The 7,823-nt window shown below is 45.8% G+C and overlaps 3 non-coding genes across 3 annotated transcripts; 2 read left to right on the top strand and 1 right to left on the bottom strand.

Moving 5' to 3' along the window:
- Positions 1–478: 478 nt before the first annotated feature.
- Positions 479–550, top strand: trnag-ucc. The gene has a single exon. It is a non-coding gene; the product is annotated as a tRNA-Gly (tRNA).
- Positions 551–3,576: 3,026 nt separating this feature from the next.
- On the bottom strand, positions 3,577–3,650 carry trnak-cuu. Its single transcript has one exon. It is a non-coding gene; the product is annotated as a tRNA-Lys (tRNA).
- An 894-nt stretch (positions 3,651–4,544) lies between these two features.
- Positions 4,545–4,617, top strand: trnak-cuu. The gene has a single exon. It is a non-coding gene; the product is annotated as a tRNA-Lys (tRNA).
- Positions 4,618–7,823: the final 3,206 nt, after the last annotated feature.

Here is a 7,823-nt window from a genome sequence, read left to right as displayed (position 1 = left end):
CATCTGCTGGCAGAACGGGAACCGTTCGACACGGACACTTTCATAGAACATAGAACAGTACAGCACAGAACAGGCCCATCGGCCCTCGATGTTGTGCCGAGCAATGATCACCCTACTTAAACCCACGTAACCCGTATCCCAACAATCCCCCATTAACCTTACACTACGGGCAATTTAGTATGGCCAATCCACCTAACCCGCACATCTTTGGACTTTGGGAGGAAACCGGAGGAAACCCACGCGCACACGGGGAGGACGTGCAGACTCCACACAGACAGTGACCCAGCCGGGAATCGAATCTGGGACCCTGGAGCTGTGAAGCATTTATGCTAACCACCATGCTACCGTGAGGCCCCCTGACTTTCATTCAGAAGCGTTTTAAATTGGAGTGAAATAACTTACGCAATGTAAGTATTTGTTCCGAAACAGTTTATCAAACTAATCTAAAGAACCAAAAGGACACAGACCCAATCAGTGAGCGATGGTGGTATAGTGGTGAGCATAGCTGCCTTCCAAGCAGTTGACCCGGGTTCGGTTCCCGGCCATCGCAATAACAAATTAGAAACTTTTGCGCCCCTTCGTTAGTTTCAAACTGAGGAAGAGAAACAGTTTCTCACTCAGAATTTATGCCCAATTAGGGAGGGGAGTGAAATAAGTAACTTTCTCATCATTTGTAACGTGGTTTCAATATGGACAGTGTTCCACTATTCACCCACAAGCCGTCAAACAACAGCTAAAAGTCACAGCTTTTTCACCAGCCTCATGATGTGGACGAAAGACACAACAGACACGTTACAGACGAGGATGTGATTTGAAGCCACGTGTACAGAGCACAATGGATTATTGTGCATCACCTTTACTGTATGGCCCTTTAATATCCCTCAATCTAACGACTTTGCGTTTCTTTCGCACAGTTGGGTGTAAATAAAACATGGATCTATGAGGAGAAAGCACTTACTGCTTAGCAGTTGGGCTTGTGGCGCAACGGTAGCGCATCTGACTCCAGATCAGAAGGTTGCGTGTTCAAATCACGGTGTTCCGGGAATTTCAATCTCTGTGGCGATGTTCTGTAAATGACTCCGTTCAAAACCGCAATGCTGGTAATTTTTTCCGGCTATATCAGATTTACCCGCTCAGTTTATATTTTTCAGCAGTTTCATTAAGTATCGGGGATTCGGCTAGTTCTGTCGGTAGAGCATGGGACTCCACATCCCAGGGTCGAGGGTTCGAGCCGCACGTTGGGCGTTTCCATATTATTATCTGAGAATATTGAACCAACTGTTTGTGCAGCATGTAGCACAGTGGTTAGCACAGTTGCTTCACAGTTGCCCCAGGTTCGATTCCCCACTTGCGCACCGTGAAATCGATCTCACTGCCCATGGGTGAGACCAGAACTACTGGTCAGTTAAAAACAAGGATGTTGCCCTTTCGGACGGAGATGAGGAAATTTCTCACTGTCAGAGAGTTGTGCGTCTTTGGAACTCTGCCTCAGAAGGCGGCAGAAGCGGGACATTGGTTATTTTTAAGGGGGAGATGGGGAAATTCTTGTTCAGCAAATAAATCAAAGGTTTATCGGGCTTACATACAACCATTCCATTCAGCCAGTTACCTGGGTGCACAAGCACTGGGTGCGGTTTTTTATTTGATATATCAGTTCCACACCATGGTGAAACGGTCTTAAAATATCGCTTTCATTTCTTCACGTGTTCTGCACTGAAATATTCGCTGCAATACCTTCACTGGAGCGCCACCTTCCTCCCGATTTCAGTCAATGACACCATCCGGGCTCCTCCGGATTTTTGAACCCGGGATCTCTCACATTTTATCACAGCTGAGAATCAATGTCAATGTCAGGAGTGCAGTAAGAAGTCTTACAACACCAGGTTAAAGTCCAACAGGTTTGTTTCAATCACGAGCTTTCGGAGCACGGCTCCTTCTTCAGGTGAGGTGTCAGGAGTGGGATTCGAACCCTCGCCTCCAGAGGAGACTGCGACCTGATGTATCCAAACGGATCGGAGGGGGTTGCGCCGAGTTGGGGTGCGCTTTCCGAGGGTCAGTGCAGACTGGATGGGCCGAATGGTCTCCTGCACTGGAGTGATTCTATGATGACTTAAACAGGGTGTAAACGGCAGCATCGGGACACAAGGACAAGGGAAGGTCTCAGGGCAAAGCAAGAGTCCGATGTAATGACACACAGAGCATCAGAAATAAATACATTTATTGTGGACTGTTGCCATCTCGTGGCTGAACCGGAGCCGTCCGACACGGACACTTTCATTCAGGAACATTTTTAATTGGAGTGAAATAACATAAACATAGAAAGAAGTTTTTAACGAAACAATTTATCAAACTAATGCAAAGCATCAAAAGGACGTAATATTTGACAGTAAGTGATGGGGGAATACTTGTGAGCATCGCTGCCTTCCAAGCAGTTGATGCGGGTTCGCTTCCCGCACATCGCAATAATAATTTGATCCGAAGCGTTTGCGTGATTCCGTGGGTTTCGATCTGAGGAAGAGGAAAGTGAGGTGGCTGGAGGCAGGAATCTTCGCTTGTTGTAAATAGTCTGGTTGGAATGTTCACATCCGTCCGAGAGGGGAAACTGTGATATCGGCTTCTATTGTGGTTTATTATTGGATATTGTTATATATCCTTAATACCCCTCTGTGGGGTATTCCTGGAAGTTATTACATAAACATTTCCCCTTCTGGCTGTTAAATAATTTGAAAACACTGAAAAACTCCTGGTTCTATCTTTACCAAATGACATGACTGTGTTAATAAAACATAACCCATTCCAGTCAGTGGAGATGTGATATTGGCATCATTAATACTCACACACCACAGCAGATGTTGTCTGTTTCCCTCAGAGAGTCAATTGAAGAGATTCCCTATTTTGCTACTTTGAGCTTCACAATGTTGAAATGCTGTCTGCTTCATTCCTGGGACAAATGTCCGGATCACACTGGAAGCAAAACTTTGATAACTAATTTACTGAAAAGAAAAGGCGGATGTGCTGCAGGGTGATAGCGACATGATTACTTTTGGTGTGAGTAAGAATATAAATAGCAGAGGATGGTTCGATCCATCGACCTCTGGGTTATGGGCCCAGCACGCTTCCGCTGCGCCACTCTGCTCCTTAAAGCCGCTGTGTTCACAATTACTGCTCTGCGGTAGCCAGTTAACTATTCACCTGCGTGTTATGAAGCTCACCTTTGCTGGGGAATAACAGGAAACATCAGCACGGCTGGAACAGACAGAGAAAGAAACACAGAGAAGCAGGAAGAGACTATCAGGGCACGCACACAATGACACACACTAAATGGTGCCGAGCAAACCAACACGATGGACAATCTGGTTATTTCGGGAAAAGGGATTGTCTGTTGAACAAAGATAGGCACTTAAATGCATTTCCTGCTGTGCAACTGTGGTCTCTGCTGTGTCACTGTTCTCTCTGTTGTGGAAATGTGTTCCCGGTTGTGGAAATATTAACCGTCTGAAGCCGATGAACCTTTCTCTCCGCCATTACTGAGACGAAGTTCCAGATATCTTGACAGGAAAGATAACAATATGGAAGCGCCCAACGTGGGGCTCGAACCCACGACCCTGGGATTAAGAGTCCCATGCTCTACCGACTGAGCTAGCTGGTGCCAAAAATACTATTAACCCTCTTCCTGAGGAGTTAGAATTTGCTAAGCAGCGAAATTTGTATCAAACCGTTTACTAAAATTCCGATTAATTCTTCGGTCACAGTCGCTGGGAGCAGGGCTCGAACCTACAGGGGAAAGTCCATAACCACACGGTCATCGCAGCTATGTTCAGTAGGTCATTCATTAATAATGTAGTGGATACAAAACATTATAAAACCTGCCTGGAATCACTCCAGGAAGTTGTTGCATTCAAGCGATCAACGGAGCCCCGGGGTTTATGTGAGGACGGGTTGAATCTTCGTGGAAAATGACCATTGGATTTGGAGAGAAGACTTGAGATACTCGAAGATCTCAGTTTTCTTCACGCACAATTCCACTGATTAAATAGTTTGGGAGCAACATCAGTTACATTGGAAATATATTAGAAATTCATTTTTCTTTTGAAATTCAGCAGCACAGTTCCCAGTCTGGAAGAAAATTAAAATGATGAATCGAGTAATTAGAGCACAGAGAGAGACCTGTGCAGGCCGAATGGTCACGTGATGACACAACTAAAATGATCAGGTGTCTGGACTCCGGCAGTTCTCCCCGGATCGCGGTCACAGCACAAGCCAGGAGGAGCTGCTCAATTGTTAAATCAGTGATTTTTTATTCCAACTCCTTGGTTGCCAGTCAGTCAGAGACGGGCATTGCTACATGGTGTCAGGAGTGGGCAGTATGGCAGAAGTATTTCAGCGCATCAACCTCCTTGTATCACAGAATCGTAGAATCTCCAGCGCTGAAGAACATTCGGCCCAACGAGTCACCACTGACTCTTCCAAAGAGTACCGCAGCTACTCTGCTCAAGAAGAGATTTAATAGACATTGTGACCCCCCCCCCCCCCCCCCGCCCCCAGCCCGGCTAGCTCAATCGGTAGAGCTTGGGACACTTAATCCCAGGGTCGTGGGTTCGAGCCCCACGTTGGGCGCTTCCATATTATTATCTAAAAAGATTGATGCTGATTGAACTGTTTGATTACAAGAATGCAAGGTTATGTCGCTGGTCTGGGAATCCAGAGGTCTGAACTAACCCTTGGTGACAAGGTTTAATAAATCTGCAATTGAAATTTCGTCTCAGTAATGGCGCAGAAAGGTTCTGCTTCAGACGACAACTGGGAACACATTCCACAGGGAATGATTTGACACAACCACAGAGAAGATCTGTCACCGGCAGAGTCACGGTTCCGGCAGAGAGAACAGTTACACAGCAGAGAGCACAGTTACACAGCAGAGAGCACAGTTACACAGCAGAGAGCACAGTTACACAGCAGACAGCACAGTTACACAGCAGAGAGAACAGTTACACAGTTACACAGCAGAGACCACAGTTACACAGCAGAGAGCACAGTTACACAGCAAAGAGCACAGTTACACAGCAGAGAGCTCAGTTACACAGCAGAAAGCACGGTTACACAGCAGAGTGCACGGTTACACAGCAGGATAAACATTTACAGACAGGGCCTTTAAGTGTGCCGCAGAAAGCACATTTCCTAAATAACTAGTTTCTCCATCTCGGCACCTTTGCTGTGTGTCACTGTGTGTGTCCTGATAGTCTCTTCCTGCTTTTGTGTGTGTCTTTCTCTGTTATAGCCGTACTGATGTTATGTATTAATCTCACTTTTCCCAAACAGTAATTGTGATTGATAGATACGGAAAGATTTCCACAGTGACATTCAGTACCAATGCCTGATAGAGATTGAATCCCACCCTAACGTACAGTACCAGACATTGACTCATAATGGAAGAATCCAGCTCTCACAAACTGTACCAGAGACTGAGATGCAGAGTGTTCCTCCACTCGGGAACACTACCTGTGATTTACAGATACAGAGCAAATCTCAGTCAGGTGAGTGGCAGAGTTTGATGGGTACGACATGTATTCCGCAATCACCTCTCTGCGCCACATAACCAGATGCAGTGGGCACTCGGTGTCTGTTGGTTTAACAAGGGTTTTACACAAGAACGGGAACACATTTACACAAGATCAGGGTATAAGACGTAGGAGCAGGAGTAGGTCATTCAGCCCATCGACTATTTCAATGAGATCATGGTTGATCTGATATGATATGACGTGTTGTGATGTCGTTTGGTGACACGTTGTAACAGTGGCTACCTCACAGCGCAGGCCATCCAGGTTCAATTCCAGCCTTTCGTCACTGACTGTGGAGTTTTCACTTTCTCTCCGTGTCTGTGTTTCCTCCGGGTTCCTCCGGGTGCTGCGATTTTCTCGCACAGTCCAAATGTGTGCGGGTTCTACGTATCTACGTGTTCAATGCTAAATTGCCCCTTAGTGCTCAGAAAGTTGGGTGGCGTTGCAGGGATGTGGTGGGGTCATAGGGACTCTTTCAGAGCGTCGGTGTAGAGTCGATGGGCCGAATTGCCTGCTTTTGCATTTCAATGATTTAATGACAATCCTCATGCCCATTTTCCTGGCTTTTTATCTCTCGATTTTATGATGAACCTTTAAAACCAACATTGCAACCAAGCCTCGGGTACCAGTAAGTCCTCAATGGTCGTTAATTTCCCTTCTGTCAATCATTCGATCAGTCTGAGGTAAGTCACATCCCGGATATAACATACGTTTATCCAGTTCTAAAGTAAATTAAGTCGCTTTAGTCCCTGATGACCAGCGGCTGCTTCCCCTTTGAGGGTGAGATCTGACTGATGGTGATTTAACCTGAGAATCACCATACCTCAGGCGAGGGGCAAAAGTGTGAAGGCAGGGTTTTCATGATTCAGATCTATTATAACAGTGTGATCAGAATCTCATTAACCTGGTTTTCTCTCTGTTAATATTGTCTCACGGTGAGGCAAACCTCACCGATTGGATGGACGAGTGATCGTTCTTCAGTCTTGTCACGGACGGCCCCGCTGAATATTAATGCACTTGCTGAAAACCATACCTTTCAACCAGGAATAGTCTGATCCTGACACAATAATTTATCTTTAATCTGCTCCAAGTATACTTTCAAGACTCGCCGAAAGAATATAATCTCCGTTTCCTGGGGAATGAAGCCAGGCAGGACAAGATACCCGTAACTCAATGATCAGACAATGTTTATCGTGAAGTGTGTGTTCAAATGATCGATGGATTCCTCTGTGAAGCCGGGAGGGATTGATTTTGCTGTCAAATGATGGCTGATTCCAGCCTTTCATCGGGGGCTTTTCACACTGTGTGGAAATATCTTGGACATAATATTGAAGTGTTTCACATCAGTCCATTCACAAATGTCCCTGAATGTGATGGGAATACATTTTACTGACGAAAACTGCATTTCCAACATTGAACACCGGGCTGAAGAGAAAGAGGCGGATATTTTCCATCAATTCATGGATGCAAAATGAATTAAGACTTTTTGACGCATGCACTCGGGGGTTGAGATGCCGAGTGTTTAAGGCGATGGGCTGCTAATCCATTGTGCTCTGTACGCGTGCGTTCGAATCCCATCTTCGTCGATTTTTCATCCGCTGTTTGCTCGGAAGTGGGACTCATTTTTCCAAGATGGGTCTGCAATAACTGACCTGACAATCCAGTCCAAGTTGTCAGGCCAGCTTGCATCGAGTTGTGTTGGAAAAGCGAGAGTTCAAAATTCAGTCTTGTTCTGTTTGAGATCAATTGATCGGGCAGTGAGACAGGAACCACTTTGATTTGATTTATTGTCATATGTACTGAAGTGCAGTGAAAAGTATTTTTCTGCTACCAAGGGAACATACACATTACATACATAGCAGGCAAAAATAAATAATCGACAGAGTGCATTGACAACTGGTACGTCGACAAACAGTGATTGGTTACAGTGCGGAACAAGTGGCCAAACAAAGCAAATCCATGAGCAAGAGCATCATAGGGCGTCGCGAATAGTGTTCTTACAGGGAACAGATCAGTCCGAGGGAGAGTTGTTGAGGAGTCTAGTAGTTGTGGGGAAGAAGCTGTTCCTATGTCTGGATGTGCGGGTCTTCAGACTTCTGTACCTTCTGCTTGATGCAATAGTCTGTAAAAAGTCAAAATCTGGGTGGGAGGGGTTCTGATAATTCTGTCTGCTGTCCTGCAGCAGCGGGAGTTGTCGGCAGAATAACAGTGCGGCTGCAAGCTTGTGTGATGCTTTGGGCTGACTTCACCGCACTACAGTTTCTT

The sequence above is a fragment of the Scyliorhinus canicula genome, chromosome 31 (assembly GCF_902713615.1).
Source record: "Scyliorhinus canicula chromosome 31, sScyCan1.1, whole genome shotgun sequence".
Lineage (NCBI taxonomy): Eukaryota > Metazoa > Chordata > Chondrichthyes > Carcharhiniformes > Scyliorhinidae > Scyliorhinus > Scyliorhinus canicula.
The sequence above is the reverse complement of the archived record's forward strand: the minus strand, read 5'-3'. Positions and strand labels throughout refer to the sequence as shown.